Source organism: Mirounga leonina, unplaced genomic scaffold (assembly GCF_011800145.1).
Source record: "Mirounga leonina isolate KUSES-001 unplaced genomic scaffold, KU_Mleo_1.0 Mir_168, whole genome shotgun sequence".
NCBI lineage: Eukaryota > Metazoa > Chordata > Mammalia > Carnivora > Phocidae > Mirounga > Mirounga leonina.
Window position 1 is genome coordinate 41,966,751 of NW_023270426.1, and position 7,347 is coordinate 41,974,097.

General features: G+C 38.7%; 1 long non-coding RNA gene across 2 annotated transcripts; it reads right to left on the reverse strand.

Annotated features, from left to right (window-relative positions):
• Positions 1–461: 461 nt before the first annotated feature.
• Positions 462–6,778, reverse strand: LOC118016859. Of its 2 annotated transcripts, none has more exons than XR_004680945.1 (4): positions 6,225–6,314; positions 6,051–6,136; positions 4,720–4,843; positions 462–748 (listed from the first exon to the last, which is right to left on the reverse strand). It is a non-coding gene; the product is annotated as an uncharacterized LOC118016859 (long non-coding RNA). The 2 variants fall into 2 exon arrangements; XR_004680944.1 differs by lacking the exon at positions 6,225–6,314 and adding an exon at positions 6,685–6,778 and having other exon boundaries at positions 463–748.
• Between the last annotated feature and the right edge of the window lie 569 nt (positions 6,779–7,347).

Sequence of the window (7,347 nt, forward strand, 5' to 3'; positions counted from 1 at the left end):
CTAGTGAGAGTGAAAATTTTATTGTCCCTTTGTAATTCTTCTTTTGTGAATTTCTTATTTATGGTTTCTGCTTTTTTATGTATATAGGCATCTCTCTCTCTCTCTTTCTTTCTCTTTTTGCTTTATTTATTTAAGGAATCTCTATACGCAACGTGGGATTCAAATTTAGGAGCCCAAAATCAAGAGTCACATGCTCCTCCAAATGAGTCAGCCAGGTGCCCCTAGACATCTTTCTTTTTAAGTTAAATGACTGTATTGTATGTTACATGTTATGAGTATATCCCTTTTGTTTTCTTTTTGTGTATCATTGTTATTTCACGTATAAAAATATAATTTTATGTTGACCAATCTATTATTTTTCCTTTTATGACTCTGCCTTTGATTTGAAGCTTTTAAAACTTTCATCATTCAGTATTTACTAATATATAACAAAACAAGTATGTGCTATATTCTTGGGTGTTATTATTATTTTTTTTTACAACACTCTTAATCTATGTAAAATATATTTTGAGGTACAGTATGATGGAGAGAAAAATGATTATTTTTTGATTAGCCAGTCAACCTGGTGCTCTTTATTGAATAACCTAACATTACATGTTAATATTTTCAAAGATATTTTTTTCTAGAAAATTACATATTTTATTACTTATTTCCCTTACACAGTTCTGTAATACTTTTTATTCCTTTGTTTCTTGGCTCCATACTTTTGAGCTGTCTCTTCACTTGACAGTAAATTTTTAATGCTATCCTAGATAGAAAGAAGAAAGATAATTGTGGCATGGTTGATCACACACAAAATTTTTTTTAATTCACAGAGCATTATGATAATGCTACATAAATTTTTAGGATTATAGTCAAATTTTAGAACCCATCTATTCAGTTACTATGTTACTATAAGATTTTATTACATTTCAAGTTTTCTTATGCTGTAACAAATCCTAAATATTATGAACTGATGATACGCATCAACCAATTTATTAAGTCTGTATTAGTTTTGAGGAGATTATATTTTTAAATAGCACTTTTCTTATTTTAACAGTATCGTATGGTCATGTCAGAATGACTTAAAAATACGGTAAAACGTAAAGAAAAGTGTAATTATTATGAATTACATAAACTAGAAGAAAGTATTTTAACTTTTTAAATAGGAATAATCTGACAGTTATATTTGAATTACATAGAGTGGGAAGAAACAGAGTTGAAATTTATAAAACTATTAAACTTCAGCCAAAATTCTTTAAAACTAGATAGAGCAAACCTTGAGCTGTTGGATTCTAAAAATTCATCCCAAGCTATAAAAGATAAAAATCATTAAGATATTGGGGTTATTTTTTTTTTTTTTCAGCTGCATGTTTCTTACATGAGAATAAGTTTAAATCTTACAGAAGGTAAAATGTATCAATTGTCTTTAAAAAATTTTTGGAAGAAAAAGCCAGAAAATAGCTGGAAAGAAAGGAATCTACACAGTGTCACAAAATTTTCCTTGCAGTGCTGAGGCTCATTTACTGACCCCAGGTCAAGATATTCTCCTCATCATGCCCTAATGATAGTTACGTGGTACAGAATATAAGATTGGGCTGTCATATGATGTGGCTTTCCTATCTCATTTTTGCCTCTGGTTGTGTATTTTTCTTTTTTCTGGTTGTGCATATTTTTAAAAAAATATCTCAAATGAGAATTTTGGGGTGGTTTTATATCTCTATGGTTCACACAGTTATTTTTATTCTTTGTAGTCTGCTGGGGACAAGGACCATTATCTGTTATTTCCCAATTAATATATCTTCGCTGGGCACGTATTCTCTGCCTAGAACTGTGACAGGCACTCTTCTGGGTGGGTGCTCTCGGGAAAGTGTTAGCAGGCAAGATAAAGATCTCCACCCTTTGTGCCTGTTCCCATAGGCCCACCCCCATGCTGTTTTCCCACAGCTTCTTCTTGATCTTTCAGTATTATTCCTTCCAGACTCCTGAACAACCAGCGAAACCACTCACCACTGCCCAGTAATCCACCTCTATTTTTTCCTCAACTATTTCTCTTTCTACACAGAGTTGATGGCTAGATGCATTGCCCCAAACTCCACCCATTAGCAGGATTTTTCTTCACTGCCCTTTCCCTGGTCCATTCTTGAGTAAGACTGTGGTACAGTAAGAGTCCATTTTCAGTGGGTATCTGCATCCCAAACTGACTCATCTATGAATAACCTATCTTTCCCTGCTTCATATGGTCTGAAGGTCTCCCATATAGCATAGATGTGAGCTAAAGGAGAGAAGCTAGTGAAATAGTGTTTGATAACATGGTAATCTGGGCTACTTGATTGTGCAGCTTACTTGGGTCTCTGGCCTTGCTCATTTCTGATCGTGGATGCGCCATTTGCAACTTAAGATGGGCACTATTGTGACTTTATGACCTATGGCTCGGTAGACAGAACCCAACTAGAATGGACGGCTGTGGCTTCATGGTCGCTCGTGGCCCAGGTCTGAAGCTCAGTCTCTTCCAGGGTCTTGTAGCATAGTAAGAGCTGTATTTTGAATGGCGTGTACAGTTCCACACGTCAGATGGCATGACCATACTCCAGACTCGTAGCAGTCTGCACTGTGATTTTCCTGTGGGGGATGACTGTAACTGCCACAGGATGTATCCTTTTGCCACAGATGCCTCTAGTACTATCATTTTATTTTACAGGGCTGATTCTACCATGGCTTGTACTTGCTACTTTGGCTTCCACCTGAGGCTCTCAGCCTTGTGTTGCTCAGTAAACGGATTAGAGCAGTGTTCTCAGGTATGAGATATGCTGCCTCTAGAACCTGTGCTTCCTTCTTAGTGGCAGGAGGGGTAAGATGCAACCATCTGTCCTTTACTTTAGAGGAATGTCTAAGCATGTCCTGGACCTCTGGACTCTTAAAAACTTCTCTGATGTGGAGGAAATGCAAATCTTCAGAGAGTTTATCTCCCACACTCAGGAGCAAATGTTTTACAATGGCCCTCAAATCCAGTGCCATCGTGATATTCTGTGGAATGTACCTTCACACCATATTATGACAGAGGGTTGCAGAACTGACAGAACCCTGAGGCAAGACCTTAAATATTGTCCTTCCTGCTTGAAAGGGAATTGCTTCTGATCCTCCTTCTTGATAGGAATGAGAAAGAATGCATCTGCCCGATTATGTTCCTGAGGCCATGTTGATCTATTTGAGCAGAAATACCAAATCTAGGTAGCCTGTACAATTGGGGCTAATGCTTGGTTGAGTTAGGGGAAGCCCATTCTCATCTGCTAGGATCCACCTGCTTTTTCTAGTGGCCAGACTGGTGAATTAAACAGGGATAAGAAGGTGACCGCCACACTAAGTATTTAAGGGTAACACTAATTGCTGGCATTCTACTCAATGATGCAAAAGTCTTTTTTATTCACTCTCTTGAATAGAGTAAGGGGCATTCATCAGTTTCTACTTTGCCTTCCGCATTATAATAGCTATTTCACCATAAGCCAAGGAACCAATGTAGGGTTTCTGCTAACTGCTAAACATGATCCTCCAGAATATACATTTACTGAATGGAGACATGGCCACCAACTGGACCCTTTGTGAACCAGATATGGGACATGACACCATTTATTACCTGGCACTCAGACATCACAACTCTGACAAGGGCTATGATGATGCTTTTAGTCCTTGGCTATCAGAATTTACATAGAACCTTTGTCAAAGTGTCCTCAAAACATTTGATCATGCCCCTGCCCCAGTATATGGTTACCCAAGAAGAGGATAGTGTTCCCTCCTGATTGGAAGACTCATTCCTGTACATTCTTGCTATGGTGCGTCAGGTCCTTTCTTATTAGAACATGGCTTCTCTTCCTGTCACTGAGTTTGAATCTAAGTTACAGGCTCAAGTTTAGAAATTGATCTTTATGAAGCGGACTGATGGGGGTTGAGAATTCAACCTTCTCTTGAGCTCTCTTGCTCTTATAACTGAGTACTGGGCCTGGTTCTCAGATTGTTCTGCCCTTCAGCTGTTAGAGTTGAGTGTCTTTCTGTGCTGCCAATAAGACCTTCTAACATTTATATTTGGTCTTATGTTGGAGATTAATCTCCTCAGGATTTTGCTGTCTCTATCCAATATACCAGTAAGACCAGAACAGCCATCGAGTTTCATATTCTTCCTGGTTACTTCTTTTCCCATACTTCTCAGACTATCCTCAGGTATTCCACCAACAAGTGCATTCTCTTTAGCTCGTGTCCCATTCCATCTCTCTACTGGTGTAATGGTACAACACACCAGGGACTATTAATACTATACCTACCACTAGTGATGGGGTTCTCCATGCCTAGCTTGCTGGCAGATAATCTAGTTCAAAAATTCCAATTTAGAGTCTGCTTCCTAGAACCACTGTTGGCATCAACTCTCTTCTATATTTTTTTTAATCAATTCCCCAGAAAATAGCCTCTGAGGTAGAGATTTGTATGCAGGAAGTTTGCAGAGGAAATGAGAGGAGCAGGGCTGTGGAAAGGAGAAATGAACCACCATGTGGTTGCAACAGAGGTCTTAGCTGGTCTCACTGGCATCTTTGGTACTGTAATGGTGCTTCAGAGATTTCCCAGATTGAGGTGAGGAGGCCACTGGAACCAGTCACTGGATCTCAGCTTCCTTTCTCCACAAATACTGACCTGAGACCCAGCTGTGAACCATTAGCAGTCAACAATCATGACAGCTGAGGAAATGAGTACCTTGGTCCTGAAAGGGGCTTCTGAGTGGTGTATGCCAGATCCATCATCTCGTGATCCAAGTATAAAGATCCCAGTGAATGCTACAGCCATTTTAGTCCTCTGTTGAATTTTGAAACTGGCAAATCTATTGAAAAAAATCAGCCAAAGATAAAGAACCTGAAATTTAATGGAACAGGAAAATATCCTGCTGGGACAATATAAGCAAAATCTTTGCTCAGAGATAGATCAGATTTCTTCTGGTTTATCTAAGAATTAACCCGGACTTTTGAAAAAGGAAGTATGTTTTTGAAACATTAAGTAAACTATCTACAGCCTGTGAGGGTAAAGGCTACCAGGGAGGGCTAGAGGTTTTTTGGGTAAGTGTACATTCCTCCAGTTGTTCTCCAGGCAGAAGTTCCAGTTGTATTTGCCAAAGATGACATAAAGTTTCTATAAAGATTGAAGTCTTCTTTTTCCTTCCCTTTTGCTTTCCCTTTCCATTCTCCCCCTCTATGCACATTTATTTCAGTGTGAGTCTATTAAGATGCTCTCAGTTTCCCTTGTGCATGTTATAAACCACTAAAGACTGGGGCTAGTTCATAGTGGCCATGGTTTCTTTTTTCCTAGGGGGGACACAAAAAATTAAGAGCACATCAAGAAACTATAAGGAAACAAATGATTATGGAAATGGAGAATTTAGATTCTTGTAACATTTAACACTATGGAAGTCAGGGGAACATGGTAACCATAGGGAGAGATCCTTATCAAGTATTCAGCAACAGACCTGTGCATCTGTCAACCAGAATGTTAGTCAGATATTTCTTTAACCAAAGTTTGGAAGATTTTGAGAGAAGATTCAGAATTCTGTGATCTCCATGGCTTTAATTAAGAAAAGCCCCTGATATATTAATTGAATGTAGAAATAAAGTCCTACAGATACATATACATTATGCTAATAATAAAATGCCTAGAGAACTGAAGACGATCATTTACACACACACACACACACACACACACACACTCATATACTCCAGGCATGACAGAAAGGTTGACAGATCAACCAGTGACACTCTAAAAACTCTAAACTATATTTGAAGTTATCAAATGAAAATAATTACTATTCTCTGCATAATGAAATGTCCTCGGTCTCTGACAGCATAGATCTCAGTATCAAAGTACCTTGGCCTTCATTATGTAAAGAATATTAGAACACTCATCTAAGACAATAAATCAGGGGTTGTAGACTGTCATTCCATAAAATGAGTCTGGTCCATTAATTTTTTTTTTTTGGTCTCTAGTGTCTGTTTTATTAATTTCTGAAAAATCAGAAGCCCTGGCAACACCAGGCTTACCCCATGTGGCACAAGAACTCATTATTTCTTCTCAGCCTTCTACTATGTGCTCTTGCCACTCTGTTTAGGGACTTGTAGGTGCAACCCTAGGAAAAAATATCACAGTGGTTAATGAGGCAATTTATAGTAAATGAAAGTTACAAGAAGTTAAGGATAAATTGTATTGTTGCTTACCTAACCTTAAAGATGTGACCAAGAAAAAGAAATTAAATGAAAATCTCATTATACAAGGACTCTTATGTAAAGCAACTAATTTGACCAATCAACCATACATGTGGTTAATAAATTAGACAATATATTAAGCTAAAGAAAGACAATGCCTTCTAGACACCCATTTTGTGGGAGCTGTTGCTTAATGACATGAATAAGCTGTACAGCAAGCAAAACACATACACACACACAATTAGTATTTAGTTTTCTGTAAAGTGGTTAAGATAGACCAAATACTCATAAAGAATTGTAAACAGCCTCCTTCAAGTTGTAAGATTATTAGCTGGGGCTTATTAACCACAAATACTGAGGGGATCATCACTTGGCAGTTGTACTAGGAACACTCTTATTAACTTAGAACCAATTCCAGGAACTAGAAGTCAAAACCAGCACAATGAACACAAGACTAGAGAGCTGCACTTACGAGGATGAACTTGGGAGACCCAAGCTCTTTGAGATTGTGGAGAGTTCAGAGAATCCGTGAGGTTAGCACATTCACAGTAGCTGCTTTTGAAGGCCTGAGTACAGTTAAGCCATTGGTGTTGTGTGTCAAGAGGTGGCATCAGGTTCCTGGCAAGCTGGCCTGAAATGAAGGAAGCAAGGACCTCATGACATTCGCCACACCATATGGCAGGTGGAGACTGCTCAGCATGTCGTCCAGCATCACCTCAGGACAGGAACTGATCTAGTGAGAGTCATTTGATAACGTGAAGCTTGTGGAGGCATTCACATTCTTGCAGATGATTACATTAGCCAGGGAAAAAGACACGACTACAGCCTGAGAACTTTGCAAGAGCCCCGCCAAGAATGGACTAGCAATGAGAGGCCCAGCAAAAGTTACAGAAGCAACAGTCAATGGGTCCGTATTTATCGAGCTCAGAAAGAAGTGGCTGAGAGTGTGGGACCCAGGTCAGATTGTGTGTAATACTACCTTTTTCTGTATTATCATATTCACCATCATAAGCGTACTTCCTATTTATCACGTACTTCCTCCATGCCAGGGACTATGCTTTCTTGTTCTCCTACTTTAGGCTGTTTAAGGGACATTTGGTGAATGAAGGGTAAGCTAATTCTTCCAGCCATCCTG